This window comes from Sminthopsis crassicaudata, chromosome 1, assembly GCF_048593235.1.
Source record: "Sminthopsis crassicaudata isolate SCR6 chromosome 1, ASM4859323v1, whole genome shotgun sequence".
NCBI lineage: Eukaryota > Metazoa > Chordata > Mammalia > Dasyuromorphia > Dasyuridae > Sminthopsis > Sminthopsis crassicaudata.
The window spans coordinates 695,308,379-695,324,953 of record NC_133617.1 but is presented as its reverse complement, the minus strand read 5'-3'; the positions used below and the strand labels follow the sequence as shown (position 1 = coordinate 695,324,953).

Genomic DNA, 16,575 nt, shown 5'->3' with positions numbered 1-16,575 from the left:
TCTTTCCCTATTTGCATCCTGTTCATGCGTCAGGACCAGTTAAAGTCCTATCTTTGTAAAGACAAATGACTACTTCATATGAAAATCCCAGCTTCCTGACTTCTCAGACCACATTAAGAATTTATCATACTCTCTTATTATTCTCTGTTCCATAGTTATAGAACTTCTCTTCCTTAAGCAGAAATCTCTCCAGATTACTTGAGGGTGGGGATTGGATCTTCATCCCTTTCTGATGGAAGCAGTTTAGACTTACTAAAGCTAGGTGTACAGTAAGTCATTCAGTGTCGGAACTTAGCCAAACTGAAAACCCAAGTCTATCTTGGGTCAGGAAACTTGAGATCTGTCCCTCTTCTTCAAGGAAAATTGCAAATGAAGACTATATATGAAGATGCCTGATTTTTTTTTTTCATTTCAATTATTTCATTTCATTTATCTTGAAAAACACGCAAACTTCACAACCAAGTTAAAAAAGAGTGAGCATCCAGGAGCCCATCAAACTCTTACTCTCTCCAGAACCAAGCTGAAATGACCTCCATAACATAATGGCGAGCTTGTCAGGGATGCAATGTTAAAAGCATTCTATTTGTCTCAAGAGGACTCAGCTTCCAATTCTGGATCTGTCCCTTGCTCCCTGTGTGACATGGTTTTCTCTCTAGACCTCAGTTTCCTTTTCTGTAAAATGAAATGCTTGGTATATAAGATTGCTCCCCACCCTGAATATAATTCACATCCCAAACTGAGGTCACAGAAGTAGGTTATCTTTTCTCCCCCTCAATTAGTCAAGTACATAGTTGTCAACATCTTCCACATGTCCAATACAATTTTATTCAACAAGCATTTATTAAACCTATTTAGTGTCAGTCATGAATCCTGTGGTCACATGTATTTGAATTTATATTGTTCAAAGTTATAGTAATAATAAAAAATACCCCCCCTAATGCAAATGTACAGTATAAATTCAAATAATGCCACTATTCTACAGGATTCATTATTATAAAACTATGGGGCAGCTAGCCCTATGGGCTATGAAGAAAAATAGAGATTCTGTGAGGTAGAAGTGAGAAGAGAATTGTTCAGGCATGGGAAAGAGTCTATGCAAAGACATGGAGGTGGGGGATATAATGTCTTAAGGTTGTGTGGTGCATGTTATTGCTTAATGTTGTAGTGTAATGTTGTAAGTGGGTAAGTGCCAAGTAGGTTATTTTTGGCTGGAACATAAAGTGTGTAAAAGGGAATAATGTGAAATAAATATGTAATGATAGGTGAGAACCAGCTGGCAAAAGGCTTTAAATGCCAAATGGGGGAATTTGTATATTGCCCTAGAGGCAAGAAGGAGCCATTTACAAGTCCAGAGCAAAAGAATGATCTAACTTAGGCTAACCCACCTGCCCATTCCTTTTCAGAGCACAATTAACACCACAAAGGTAGTGTGATATAGTGGGGAAAGCGCTGAACTGGCAACCTTGAGACCTTTTGTGTAATCGTGCCACACATTAGCCATGCAACCTTGAAGAAATCAGCTCCCTATTGAAGGCCTCCATTTCTGCCTCAAAATGGGAGGTGTCAAAGTAATTTCCATTCAACAAATAGTTATTAAATTTCTGCTATGTCCTAAATGCTGGAGAAATGAAGAAAAAAAAAATGAAACAGGTCCTGCCCTCAAGGAATTTACAATCCACTAATTTATAAGGAATTAACAATCTGTTAGGTAAAAGAGACCATTTTCTGCCTCTTTTCTTACCTAGACAATGACTGATTGTGTCACTGTCTCAGTCAAACTGAGACCTGGAAGGTCAACGCCTCTCACTGTATCTAAGGCCATCTCCAGGCCTCCTGATCTATATATGGCCTCTGGACCCTCCTCTGGAGGGGAAAGTGAGGCAAAGCGATTTTGCACAGCCCTCCCTCATTTAAAGCCAATGCACCTGTCAGTTATGGTATATGGTCCTCTTTGAATATGAAAGACAAAAAACAATCCTCTTCAGACTCATTTTACAAGCATTTTCTCTATAAGTGGCAATGACCAATTCTCTTTTCTCTAGGTGGTAACTTTTAAAATAATATTTGAGGAGCCTAATCATATTTTAATTATACTTATGAAATCTAGGCATTTTGGTGAAAAAAAAAAAAGCAAGTATCAGATGTTATAGAAATACAAATTTTAGAGTTGGAAAGGACTTAAGAGATAGATCACCTACTTTATATTACTTTGCATACACTTTGGATTTGTTAAGATGCTATATTCTTTAGTAGGTTGTAACTTCCTTGAGGGCAGGACCTCTTTCTTTCCTTCCTTCCTTCCTTCCTTCCTTCCTTCCTTCCTTCCTTCCTTCCTTCCTTCCTTCCTTCCTTCCTTCCTTCCTTCCTTCCTTCCTTCCTTCCTTCCTTCCTTCCTTCCTTCCTTCCTTTCTTTTTTTTTCTTTCTTTCTTCTTTTTTCTTTCCTTCCTTCCTTTTTCTTTTCTTTCTTTCTTTTTTGTTTTTTTTTATCTCCAGCATTTAGACCATAGATGACTAAGAAATTTGAATTGAAATTTTTTTGATGCTTTCTATTTGTAGATGTATGAATGGAAGTGTTGAGTTGGGGAATTAATTTTTTCAAGATCACCCAGCTAATTTGTGGCATAGATGCCCTCTCGATTTCCAGTCCTGTGCTTTCCCTATTAAAACACCCTGTCTCTGTAATGCTGATTATATGCTGCAGAAGAAAAAGTTGATTTTTACATGAAAACAAAACTGAGTAAGATGCTCTTTTCCTTTTTCCCCTGTACTCAGGCACACATGTGCGCACACACATACACACACACAGCAGTTAGCTTCTCTCTCATGCCCATTCTCAGGGAAAAATCAAATACTTTCTTGAAAAGGGGCATTTGACCACCAAGGTCTTGGTTCTTGAATTCCCAGGCTGGGAACAAGAGTCCAACCTCCCAAGTGGGCTGCAGTCCCAGATTGCTACTGGGCTCTGGGAGTTTTGTCCCTGAAGTCTAGGACTTTGAGACAATGAGCTAGTCTGCAAGTTTTTCCAGTGATATCATGAAAAGCTGGCCAGGCGCAGAGATAGATGCAGCATGCAGGAAAAGCTGCCTTTATCCAAGCCTGCCCTCTGCGACAGAGCAGGGGGAGACCCCTACCATAGCCAAATTCTCAGTAGACCTCTCACTTTTGTTACTTACTAGCTGTATGACCCTGGATAAGACATGCGCTCCTTTTTGGGATCTGAGTTTTCTCCTTTATAAATCAGACAGTTGGATTAAGTGATCTCAAATGTCCCTTTTTAATGTCTCTAGAAATTCAGGATTCTTTTCCTACAGGCTAAATATTGCAGGTCCTGAGGACAAATACACAAAGATGCTCATATGTTTTGGTGAAGTTTTGTTCTCACTGCAAGGCCCCTAAACTAGCCAGGAGTCCTGCTTTACTGAAACCTGAAGTCGGAGCTGCGAAGTGGGACCATAGTGCACAGGTACCCAATCTGGAGTTCTGAAGAATCACTTTCCTTAATTCCAATCTGACCTCTGACATTGATTCTGGGCAAGTCTAAATGCTTGTCTGCCTCAAATTTCTCATCTGTAAAAGGAGCTGGAAAAGGAAATGGCAAATCACTCCAATATTTTTAACAAGAAAACCCTGAGTAAAAATAGCTGAATAACAGAAATGGATCCATGTGAGAACAGACTCTCCAGTTGGGCCCACTAGGGTACAAACTAGCGGTGTGCATTCATGCATTCAACAGCTATGTATGTCAAAGGGAAGGCAGTGATGGAGATACAAAGATGTGCAAGTATGGTTCTTGTTCTCAAGGAGCTCATGGATCAAAGTGTGCCTGTTGTTCTGCGGAAGAATGGGAAAGACTAGGCCAATGATCAGCACTGGAGACAAAATTCAGATGGTCCTCTTTCAGAATATAATTACAGTGTTACAGTTGAAATACTAATAATAACAAAAATGATAAACTCACATTTATATGACATTTTAAGGGATAGAACTCATTTTCATGATGATAATCTTATGATGTCCTTAGGAAAAAAAATATTCCAGTTCCTGTATATGTGAAGAAATTGAATGAATAAGCATTTAAGTGCTAAAAGGACCCTTGGATGTCAACTGTGGGTTGTGATCTCATGTGGTAACTGAATGTTGGGGGTTGAGAAACTATGATTTTTATCAGTAAATATCTAATTTGTATACCAATTTTATATACTTATCTAGAGGGATTATGTAAAAATTTTTCAGGTGAAAAAGGGGCACAAGTGGAAAAATAGTTTAAGAAGCCCTACTTCTAGTCCAACTCTCCCATTTTACAGAGAAGGAAGGTGAAGTGCCTGGCACATTGTAGGTGCCTAATGAATGTGTGCTGATTGATTGACCAAGGTCATCAGCTTGGTTCCAAACTCAGATGCTGTGAGTCTAAATGTTTCCACTGCTCTCTTCTTCATCACCTATTGCTATTTCAGGAGAAAATGAACCCCTGGCCTGTGCTTTATTGACTCGAATCCATTTCCATTTTCCTGAAATCCAAATTTTTTCCCCAGAGTCCTTGAAATAGCCCCCACTATAATTTGTATTTCCTCATACATCATAGGCATTTCTGAGAGGTGCTTGATACAAATCACTGTTTGGACCCTGAAAAAATAAAAGACTGAAGGATTTGGGCCTGGGGAGAAGATACTGTACGTGCTTAGATGCTGCTAAGAGGCAGTTAGGAGGTGTTAATAAAAGTCTAACACTTTCAGAAAGACCTTTTGAGTCTGGCCCAACAAGACAATTCAGAAGATTACCCATTCATAGAATATTAGATGTGGTAGTTTTTTTTTTTTTTTTCTTCTTTTTTTTAAGCAATCAGCTACACCATTCTGTTCATTTTTCAGTTGAAGAAACTGAGATTCAGACTGACGGTTCATCCCTCAAGAAAGCTTTACTGGCTCCTTAGGAATGAATCCTATAATGGCATTCATATTACTTTCTATGATTAGATAGCTTCATACTTTTCAGAGTGCTTTGAGTCAAGAAAACCTTATTCAAGTCACTCTATAAGCTGCAGAGAAGTTATTGACTTGCACTGATCTCCTCAACTGAGAATTCCCTATATTAAAAAAATCACAAGTTCATTTCCTATCATTTATATCTGGTAATCTTATTAGATTCTCTCTATAACCTGGTGAGCTAAGTAACACAGGGCATCACTCCATTTAACAGATGAGAAAACTGAGGTACAGAAAAGCTAAATGAATTTCAGAAGGTCACAAGGTAGGCTCATTCTGAACCAGAGATAAAACCACAACCTCTCTAAGTCCTAGATCTGGAAATTGCAAAGAGGCAAATTTAGGTTTGATGTCTGGGGGAAAAAACCCTGTTAATTAAAGTAGAATGGGCTGCCTGGGGATATCACAGAGTTGCCCCTTATTAGAGGTCTCTGGGCAAAGGATGAATGGCTTCTTGTTGGGCTTGCTGAAGCAGGGATTCCTTTTTGGGTACGAGTTGGACTAGACAGCCGTGGAGGTCCTTGCCAACCCTGCAGTTCTGAGATTCTGCAGTCTTATCAAGGCCATACTATTCTCAGGGCTAGAAAAAATTCTTTATTGTTATCAGTGATACGAACGTGTGAAAATCAATACTGTATTCTTTGTTTTCTTCTCTTCCCTCTCCTACTATTTACAGCCCTTTCCCTATACCCCCTCCCCCAATCTCCCAAAAGCCTTAAAAGCAGGGCTAGAATGTAAAGTGAACCTTTTCTAACAAGCAAATGGGACCAGTTCATCTCTCCGCCCTTTCTCCCACCCCAATGGCTCAGGTTTAAAGTAGTGTTTTTTGTGAGTAATGAGTTCCATTAACAGCTCCCTTCCTGGTATTCCAGCTCTTTCCCCAGCCCATAGATGTTAAATCAGCTCCGGAGAATACACAATGGAGAGATAAAGTCTACCTTTAATAAAGGGCTTTGATAGATTCAAAAGCGAAACTCCCCAAACAGTTCCCACTCTCCTTTCCACCCAATCCAGCTGCCACGGATGTATTACCACATGCCTTTTCACTGGTATCAGTAAAACTACACCTACTTTTATGGGGATGGGGAACCTGAGGGGGGAGTGGTGGGAAGAAACTCTCTCTTGTTTGTATCTTCCAACAAACATTTATCAATAACTCGCTACGTGTAATGCATTCGGCAGTGAATCTGTTGTATGGGATGGCTGGGAAATTTGTGGGGCATTAGACTTTGTAAGGATGATATGGTAGACAGAATATCTAATAAGACTAGAAAGTGACTGCCACATCAGTTATTTTTCCCCTCAAAAGAAAATGAGACTTAATTGGCATGAGGACTCAAACCCTAATTATCCTCCCAGTTATTTAAAGCATATAAGTAATGAGGGCTTCCTTACGGTCAAACACCACAGCACAACTTACCACCAAGCCAGGTGGGTCGTTGACACGAAAGAAAGTTTTTGTTCCTGTTGAGCCAACATCTACTTTCTCCCAGTCTATAAGACTGAAAGCTGGAAGGGACTTAAAAGTTCATTGAATCAGACCCCTTTCTTTTTGCAGATGAGGAAACTCCAATTCACAGGTGAGAGACTGGTCCAAGTTCACACACACTGGAACAGCTGACTTGTCTATGGCACTTTAAAGTTTATAAATTGCTTAATGTACATTATCTTATTTGATCCTGTAATTACTGAACTTAAATAGATCCTTTAATGATTCAGAAGGCAATATATAGTATAAAAAATACTGGCTTGGGAGTCAGAGGACCTGATGCTGCTACTTACTGCCTATGTGATTTTGGCTGTCATTACTTTCCTCCCAGGATCAGTTTCCTCTTTTATAAAAAAGGGACTTTTGGGGCAGATGCGTGGCACAGTGGATAGAGGACCTGAGTTCAAATGTGACCTCAGACACTTAGTACTTCTTAGCTATGTGACTCTGGGCAAGTCACTTAAGCCCAATTGCCTCGGGGGAAAAAGACTTTTAAAAAAGTTATTTATTTATTTATTTTTTAAAATAGAATCCATGATTCCTAAGGTTTCTTTTGGCTCTATCTTATCCTGGAATGACAGACTTAGATGCAGGATTTGAACTCAGATCAATGCTCATAGGAGCATACATCTAGAGCTAGAAGGAACCTTATAAGTCCTCTAGTCATACTCCATCATTTTTTTCCCCTTGTATCCATTTTTAAATTAATTTTTATAATTATAACATTTTCTTTGACAGTACATATACATAGGTAATTTTTTTTTTTTTTACAACATTATCCCTTGTACTCCCTTCTGTTCCGAGTTTTTCCCCTCCTTCCCTCCACCCGCTCCCCTAGATGGCAAGCATTCCCATACATATTAAATATCTTATCATACTCCATCATTTTATAGGGAAGGATAATAAAGTCTAGGAAAGTAAGAAACATGGAACAAGTAAGCATCAGACGGGGAATCTAAAACTAGAAACTAGAATTCCAAAGCATCAAACTTGGGATTCAAAACCTAGAACCTCTGTTTCCAAAGCATCAGAATTGGGATCTGAACCTAGAATATTTGATTCCAAAGCATCAGATTCCAAGTCTGGTGCACTTGCCTCTACGCTATGTTGTCTATATGGTTCCCTCAATATGCAGGAATATCATTCTGACTGTTGACTTCCCTTGTGGGTTAGTAGAAAATTTGCTTTATCAAAATGACAAACTGCAGAGACTTGACTATATTTAGTAATTTACTCATAAGTTCATAGTTTTTTGAGTGCTTACTATGAATTATGATGTTTTAAGTTGATTTCCTTCATATTATTGTTAGGACCCATTTATGAAATGAGCCTACATTTCTTTTACAACATTCTACCAGGACCACATTAACTGAATAGTCTGTCATCTCTGGGTATGATATAGGGGAAATGAAAGGTACTTTTTTTTTTTTTTTTTTTTTTTTTTAATCAAATCATCCTCCTATCAGCAAGGCAGGGTGATAGAAAGTCCACCACTATAGCTTCATGCCTTTGACTTAGGGCACGGTGTTAAAAAAGATGGCATTATGTCGGTGGAAAGGAGAGTAGACTTAGAATCTGAGTTTGGATCCTGATACTTCATACATCAGGGAGCATAGGTCAGTAATTTCTCTGAGCTTCAATTTTTTCGTCTGTAAAACACAGATAATGAAATTTGTACTGGCCACCTAATGAGATTATTGTAAGGAAACTTACCTCTTAAATTCTCATTCATGTAAGTGAGAATTGTTATTATTGGTTCTGATTTCCTTCTATAATAATAGATCAAACTATTATGAGCTATTATGAGCCTCCAGTTAATTATTGACCCAATATAAATCCATTAACAGTTTAATTTACCATATCAGCCAATTATCTCTCAGAGAGTTCCAGAAAGGATGGGTCATTTTAATAGGACATGAGGAAAATCAAGGTCTCTAGCATGAGGCACAGAAAGGGAAGCATTTTGGTTGCAGCATTTGGTGGGGGGAAGCATGGCGACACCAGGGACATTGTTACTTCTCTCTGGGGAAGGTAACAATGAAAAAGGAAAAGAAACAGACAAAGAGGGGGGCATGGAAAACAACTCTGCCCATATCATATTTTCGGTTCTGGTAAAGCCACAACACATCTCATAATTGTTTCCTCAGGAATTCTCCCTCTCTGTTTACTCCTCTTGTTGTTCAGTTATTTCAGTTATGTCTGACTCTTCATGAGCCCATTTGAAGTTTTCTTGGCAAAGATGATGGAGTGGTTTACCATTTCCTTCTCCGGATCATTTTACGTATGAAGAAACTGAGACAAACAGGATTTACTGACTTGCCTAAGGTCACACAGATAACAAGTATCTAAGGTCAAATTTGAACTCATGAAGGAGTCTTCATGCCTCCAGGAAAGTCACTTTATCCACTTAACCACCTAGCTTCCCTTCTCCTTCTTCTCCCACTTTAAAGGGATATATTTTCTTCCAGGTTTAGAGATCTCCAGAGTTAACTAAACTGTATGTATGTGTTCATGGAGCTATTAATTTTCTCCTTTTTATAAAAAAGATGACCAGATCCCTGAAGAGACAGTTTTTCCCTTTTTTCTTTACATCCTTCTCCAAAAAGTCTTGGGGAATGAAGCAGGATGGGAAATAGAGGCAAAAAGTGTACAAATGTCTAGGATTAATAGAGTTTCTAGTAGTGTGATCCAACCCATGCAGCTATCTTAGGAGGTCCCATCAGTTTTGGGAAGGGACATCACTTCCACTGGGATAGGGAAGCTGCCTTGAAATTGTTATAAATTCATGTCTTTCCTCTCATCTATTTCTCTATTTTCCCAGTTCCCAAAACTGGTTCAAACTTGAATCTGTTGCCTCTAGCCCAGGTATATGGTGGGAAGTGAATGTACTGGGGAGGGAGGGGAACAGTACCTGTAGTGATCAGCGGAGAGGCTGCTTCTGGTTTCCAGGGAGCTCCTGGGATAATAGCAGAAGTGGGGAAAAAAAAGAGTTACTGCATGTCACCAAGAGTTGGGGATGAGACAAATGATCAGACATCGAACACACTCAGCACACATGGGCTAGCCAATGGTATCACTTTGAGGTCTGCCTCCAGGAGCACAGCCACCAGATGTAGACCTTTTCTGCCCCCAGCAACTCCTGGAAGTGGCCACTAAGATGTGAAGCTTCCTGAACCATAACACTGCACATAGATTTTCAGAAATGTAAAGACATGAATGGATTCTGTCATATGTCAATGGCCATGTACTTTCTCTCTTTAGGTACGTTTTAGATCAATATACACAGTTGATCTCAGAGAATAGGATTTTAGGTCCAAAGGAGTCCTAGTAATTATTTGCTTGAATTCCCTCATTTGACAGATGAAGCTGAGGTTTGCAGAGGGGAAATGATTTGTCCACATGTGTGACCCTTCCTTTTGGCTTTTTCTTTCCCTACATGGGTGTTTATCTTTATTCTGTATATATTTAGTCTATATATGCTTATAAATGTACATGCTGTCTCTGCTCTTCACATGGCACTTCATCCCATCTAGAAGCCATTGCATTGGCCCCTTCCCATTCCTGGAATGTACTATCTCCTCATCTCTACCACACAGAAGTCCTTTCTTACTTCCTTCAAGACTCAACTCAAGCACTGCCTTCTACATGAAATCTTTCTTGGTTCCCCTCTTCCAAATGCAGATCACCTTCTTCCCTAACTGTCTTATATTCAGTTCAGTCATTTTCAGTTATGTTCAGCTTCTAGGCCCCCATTTAGGATTTTCTTGACAAAGACACTGGATCGGTTTATCATTTCTTTCTCTAGTTCATTTTATAGATGAGGAAACTGAAGCAAATAGGGTTAACAGACTTGCCCAGGGTCACCCAGCTACAAAGTGTCTGAGGCCAGATTTGAACTCAGGAATCTTCTTAACTCCAGGTCTGGCACTGTACCACTTAGCTGTCTCAGCTACTTTATATATAATTACCTCATATTTATGTTATTCTTATTCTGAGTACACACACACACACACACACACACACACACACACACACACACACGTTGTCTCCACAATAGCATGTGAATGACTTAAGAACAGGGACTGCTTCATTTTTTGCCTTGTCTTTCTATCTCCAGCTATGTGCTGGTACCTAATGTCTTATTGATTAACTAATCGATTGATTTTAAGCACCATAGCCAGGATTTTAATTCAGAAGAGCTATAACTAGAGATCCTGTTTATAAGTGCAAACTAATGGGGGTAGGGTACAATAGATGACTGTCTGCCCCTTTTGGATATGATTTTGCCTTGAGAGAGGGAAGCCAAAACATTATAGGGTCTAGCTCCAAGCTCCATAATATCAAATCACTGATACCTTTGGGAGCTGATAGGACCTGAAGAGGGATGAAAACTTCAAGGGTGATATCATGCAGCCTGGGACTGGGGTAAGTAGACAGCTGCCACTGGGAGAAAAAGTACCTCCTAGATATTGGTGGATTAGGAAAAAGCCCCAGTCATTTGCTGTAGTTACAGCTTTGGATAACAGACCTTTGAACTAGAAATCTAGGATGCTTTTCATCTCAATTTGCTGATATTTTTTTGATTCATTCATAAGCATCTCAAATTTGGGGTATACTAGAAGGTCTAAGAACAGAGGCCCAGGGGACTTCTGGGTGAGCCAAGCCAATTAACATTAGGTTATCCAATGTTGTGATTGGAAAGAACTTTAAAAATGTTTGAATGTGAGTCATTAGAATTCTACGCTTAAGATACACATGTGAAAACTGAACTTGTGTCATTCAGCTCCTTTAAACTGTTTAGGGATCACAGATGAAAGGCTAAGAGGGATCTTCAAAGCCATTGGATCCCACCTCCCTATTTTATAGATAAATAAGGAGTATCCAGCACTGGAACATTGAGAAGCCATGTTATTTTCCCAAGGTCACCCAGAGGGTAAATGTTGGAGGCAGGATTTGACCTGGTTCCTCCTGGTTCCAGGCCCAAAGCTCTATCCACTCTGTATGCCACGGTGCCATATCAGGGCTTAAGGAGAACTAAAACCATAGTTGAAATTCAAGAGTGATAGCATAAAGTGGAAGAAGTGACTCCTGGACACCAAACAAGCCTTCATTTCTGAGTCAGAGAATTTGAACATAGCAGCTGCTGATTAAATTCTTATTGATTGATTGATCAGGCATGGATCCTAACTCTTTCATAATATGTGTGGGTAGGCAAATCACTTATTCAGATTCTCAATTTGCTGTCCAATAAAATAAAAGGATTGGACTAGGGCAGAGTTTTTTTTTTTTTTAAACACAAACTTAGATGGGTACAGAAGCCTATATATATTTTCATTAACCTCTAATTGAAACAGCATTTCTTTTAATTACAAATATAGACATTTGTATACAAGAAATATCAGTAGTAACAGTCACAGTTTTAACTATGACTGTTAGCAGTAGAAATCACGAATATTTTCCTATCACATTATAGTTGTAAAGATCTTGAAATCTGCTAGATATATCACTATATTACCATTTTAAAACTATTTTGCTAACCATTTCAGCTTAATTGGTTTATTTTATGTGATGTGTTTTATTTTATGCAGTTAAAATTATTCTTAGAAGAGGCTTCACTAAATGTCCTAAGGTTCATGAAACAAACAAGGTTAAAGAACCTTTGGTCTAGATGATCTTTGGTAGCTCCTTCCAGCTTGACTTCAGTCCTTTAAACTCCCATAGTCTTTTAACCAAAGGAGGGACCAATCATAGGAACCAAAAGAGATAAGTGAGAGTTTATTTTTTTTTAACAACTCTATTTATAGTGGTTCGGGATACTCCTAAGATCAGTTGGTGACAGTGTGTCTTGAAGGAAAAACATTGAAATAGGAATCTGGAGGCTTAGAACTAGTCTTATAACTTAGAGCCTGGATTTATCTGAGTCTTGGTCTGTTCAATCTCAGTTTTGTTTTTGAAGTCATAGAAACTGTCTTTACCTTTTTCCTTTATCATCATGTCTCCTTTGGGAAAGGGGTTCAACTCACAGCACCAATCAATCAATAAACACGTACAAAGCACCCACTTTGTGCCAGGCCCTGTGCTAAGTGCGTCACGCTGCAGGCACCTTCGACCTTGTCTGATCCAAATTTCTCATTTATAGATGAAGAAACTGAGGCACGATGATGTTAAGAAGCCCAAGCACACACAGATAGTGTGGGATTGGAGTCTTGACTCCAAACAGAATGTAGCGATGAGGAACCCAGGGAATGTGGCGGCTCGGTGATCAGGAAGGTCAGAGGTTTAGGGTTTAGAATTTAGTCAGGATTAGATTAGAATAAGAGGAAATTCTGAGCCAAAGGAGTGGTTTCTTCCTGGGATAGAATCATAAGCGGTCTGATTTTTTTTTTCTAAGAAATTGAGATCCATAGTTTACTCACAGTGTACGAAACTCTTGGATGAAAACAAACTCTATATTAATTCAGGCTGGTATTTTCTCTGTAACTAAGAGTCTTAGAGAGTTGCCTAGAGCTTTTATAGGTAAATGACTTGTGCAGGGATACTAAGTATGTGTCAAAGACAGGATTTGAACCCAATTCTTCCTAAGTCTGAAGCTAGCTCTCTACCCACTATGCTTTCCACCACTTCTTAGGGTATTCAAGCTTAGGGGAATTCTGTACTAAATGAGAAATAAGTGTGAAAGCACTTAAATCATTGAGACCTTTAGAGGTAATATCCAACAGATCCAAGGATGGCAGATTCAATGCTCTTGCCCTGGCACTTTCCACATGGTCTTATCCTCGTATCTTTAGCACTTGGCATGGTACTTTGCATTATTAACCAATATTCCTCAACCACAATGCAATTGTCCTTTTGTCCCTGCACCTCCTCCTCCCCCCCAGCTCTCCCCCTCTAGTCAGATCAGACTCTGAACATCCCCCTCAGGGCCTGGAATCTCTCTTCTGGTTTTCTCAGTGATGTGTCTAGAGCTAACACAGACTTCCCAAGCCCAGAGGAAGAACATTTATCACAACATGGACAAATAACTCCTTTCCTCCTTCCCCCAGAGAAAGAGAGAGGGACCCCTGCATTTGGTCGGCTTTGAGATGAAGTCTAAGAAGACTTCTGAGTTTGAAGGAAGAGAAAAGAAATGGGAGTCTTCATGGAAATGTAGTCCTTGGAAGCTTGGGCTCTCCTGACATTCAACACTGTTCTTTCCCCTGAGTCTCAGTGGTAGATCCCACTGGGGGAAGCTGTGAGTTATTCAATAATCCAGAGAGCTAGAGAGAGAAGGCTTCTTATCCATACTCAGTTGCAGTGATTGGTTGGCTGCTAAACAAAGACCCCTTCCTTTCATGTCCCCTCCCCAGCCTATGGTGGTAAAGACATTGGGAGGGGGGGTGACAGAGAAGGCAGTAATGAGCTGCCAAGCTGTGCTGATAAATTCAGGCCCTCTAACCCTTGGAGTGACAGAGCATTCTGTCACCTGGGGAGCAATCCCTGCCAGCAGGAGTCAAAAGTCATTAAAATACCAGGTACTTATCTCAGCCCTGGGCAACATCGGTGGCAGCACAAAATCTCAAGTACCCCTTCCCCAGCAGTGGGGCAAGCCCACCCCAACGACACTGAGAGACACACTGGGAAGGATGATCCCTTTCCCCCTCCCTCAGAAGCATCTGGACGGGTGGGGACAAGGAAAAGGAGAGGGACAAGCTTAAATAGCTGAGTCTCTAACAGGTCTGCAGGGGGCCATTCCTGCAGAGGTCATTTGTTTTTCCCAGAAGACTTCTCCATTCCAGTCACCTGTGTCTATTTCTTCCCTTTCTCCTAAACTTAGTTCTAATTCATATCTTCCCAGAAACCTTTTCTGAGCAAATACACCCAGGTCCAAACATCTGCAATACAGACTCGAGAATCTGAAGTCTTTCAAATTGGTACTGATCATAGCACCAGCACCTGAAAGGTGGAAGGAAGGCTCCTGAGAAGCTGATTATCAAACTAGCCCACCCCCATCTGCCCTTTTTGTTTGGCTGCTGAGTTGAGAATGGTTTTTAACATTTGTAAGTAACATTTTACTGGATTCTAGTCTGTCCTCTCATTTTAGAGAGAAGGCAATTGAGGCAATTAAGGAGGGAAAGAGACCACCCATGCTGATTCAGCTAAATAAAGGAGGGAGCCGAGATTCAAACTTGGGCCTTTTGGCCAAGCCAAGTGTTCTCTTCATCCAGACTCTGGCAACTTGTTAGTAGTATTAAGACAAATGATTCTTATTTCTTGGAACTTGGGCAAGTCTTGGAGCCTCTGCAACCTCGTCTGTAAAACGTGGGTGATAATATCCTATAGTCTAATGTGAGGCTCAATCAGTAGATGAAGGAAGTTGGAAAACAATAAGTGCTGGTTGATGTAAAGGGCTTTTAATGCTGCTAGTTGCTTTCCTAAGTGAACTTCTTTCGCATGACAGAAGAAGTGGGGCCTCCCATTGGGACATTTGTAAGTTTCTTTTGGCACCTTTCAGGCTTCCTCCCTTGATTTAATTTATTTATCCGGCTGGGGTTGGGGGTAGACAAAAGGTGGGTAGAGGCTGTTCTGTTCCCTACAAGGGCAGGAGATTTGTCTGCACGTACCCCCTCTGAAAGCCCTGCCCTACACTGCTGCAGACCTAGGGAAAGGCCATTTGCTGTCAGACAGGTCCAGGGGAGCCAATTGTGCTGGTATCTTGGGTACCAGGGCATGGGAAGGGATGTGGGGATGGGCTAGTCCACTCAGATGACACCCAAGACAAATGTTTATCAGGAAGAAGATACATCCTTTGAGGAGAAAAGGCCAGGTTTCTAACCAGAGAAAGAGATCTAAAGATAGTCCGTAGCCTGCCCCAATCCCAGCCCTTCTCAGTCTTCTGGCCTCAGGTTAGCTGTTTTGGTTAAAAAACTTTAGAAGAGATTTACTTGGGGCAGCTAGGTGGCACAGTGAAGAGAGAAAATCAGGAAAATTCCTTCATGAGTTCAGATCCAACCTCACTTACTAGCTGTATGATCTTAGGCAAGTCACTTAACTCTGCCTCAGTTTCCTCATCTGTAAAATGAACTAGAGAAAGAAAAGGCAAACCACTCCAGTATCCTTGCCAAGAAAACCCCAAAACGGGGTCCTAAAGAGTCAGACATGACTGAAAAGACTAAATAACAACAAAGTCAATTCCTGTTTGGATATCTCTTTGTACCATCTTCCCTGATCTTCACCTCTGCTATTATTGGCAGGCATGTCACCTCCCCAATTAATTTACATATCTCTGCTACTGACCCCTTGCTCCATGTAAACTCCATGAAGGCAGAGCTCATTGATTTTTGTCTCCCCAGAGCTTTAGCACAGTGTCTACATTGGTAACACTCTCTCCCCTTCCCCATCTCCGCCCTTTGGTGAATCAGTTTAAGTACATTTAACTACATCATTCTCTTTGGAGCCCTTTGCCCCTTTATCCATGTGAAGATCTTGTGTTTCTAAGCCCCAGCCTAGAAACACCCCCATGATCTGCTGCTTTCTGCTGTAGAATGATGCTGGAGCATGTTGTGAAATCACCTCGAGAGTGCTACAAATTTATATTGAACAACCTCAAATGCACGTTCCTCATGGTCGCCAGGCAGTCCTTTACACTTTCCTAATCAATTCACTATCCCACTCAATGCAGCAGTTTTTCCAAACCTCCTAATCCTTCCTCAAACCTCCCACAGCCTCCTCTCCTTTCACTGTCCCAGCTAAAAACCTTGCTTCATATTTTACTGAAAAATTTCTCCCTCCTTATCTTCTCTCAGCCAGCCTTCCTTCACTATTTCCTCCTTTACCTGTGTTTCACATGAAGATATGGTCCTTCTTCTTGCCAAGGCAAATCCCTCTACAAATGACTTGGCTCTCCTCCCATTTATCTAGACTTGAAACTTGGGACTCATTCTAAACTCCTCACTCTGTCACCCCTCTATCTAATCTGTGTCCAAATCCAGATGCTTTTACCTTGACGCCTTCTTTTACATATGTCCCTTCTCTTCAGTGACACTGTCACTGCCCTAGTGCAGACCCTCATCACTTCATGCTTGGACTTGCTTGTCCTTCCTTCCTGAAGAGGACCATGACATCAG

The 16,575-nt window shown here is 40.5% G+C and overlaps 1 protein-coding gene across 4 annotated transcripts in view; it reads right to left on the bottom strand.

The window, feature by feature from the left end:
• The window catches only part of IQSEC1 (IQ motif and Sec7 domain ArfGEF 1), a 740,816-nt gene that overhangs the window by 230,876 nt on the left and 493,365 nt on the right, over nt 1–16,575 (bottom strand). Inside the window, exon 1 of one of the 4 annotated variants that reach the window (XM_074283679.1) lies at nt 9,384–9,404. The exons of the other annotated variants lie outside the window; for them this stretch is intronic. The gene's annotated coding sequence lies outside the window, so the exon portion shown is untranslated. Of the gene's footprint in view, nt 1–9,383; nt 9,405–16,575 lie in introns of those variants that run through there. 4 annotated transcript variants of the gene reach the window in all.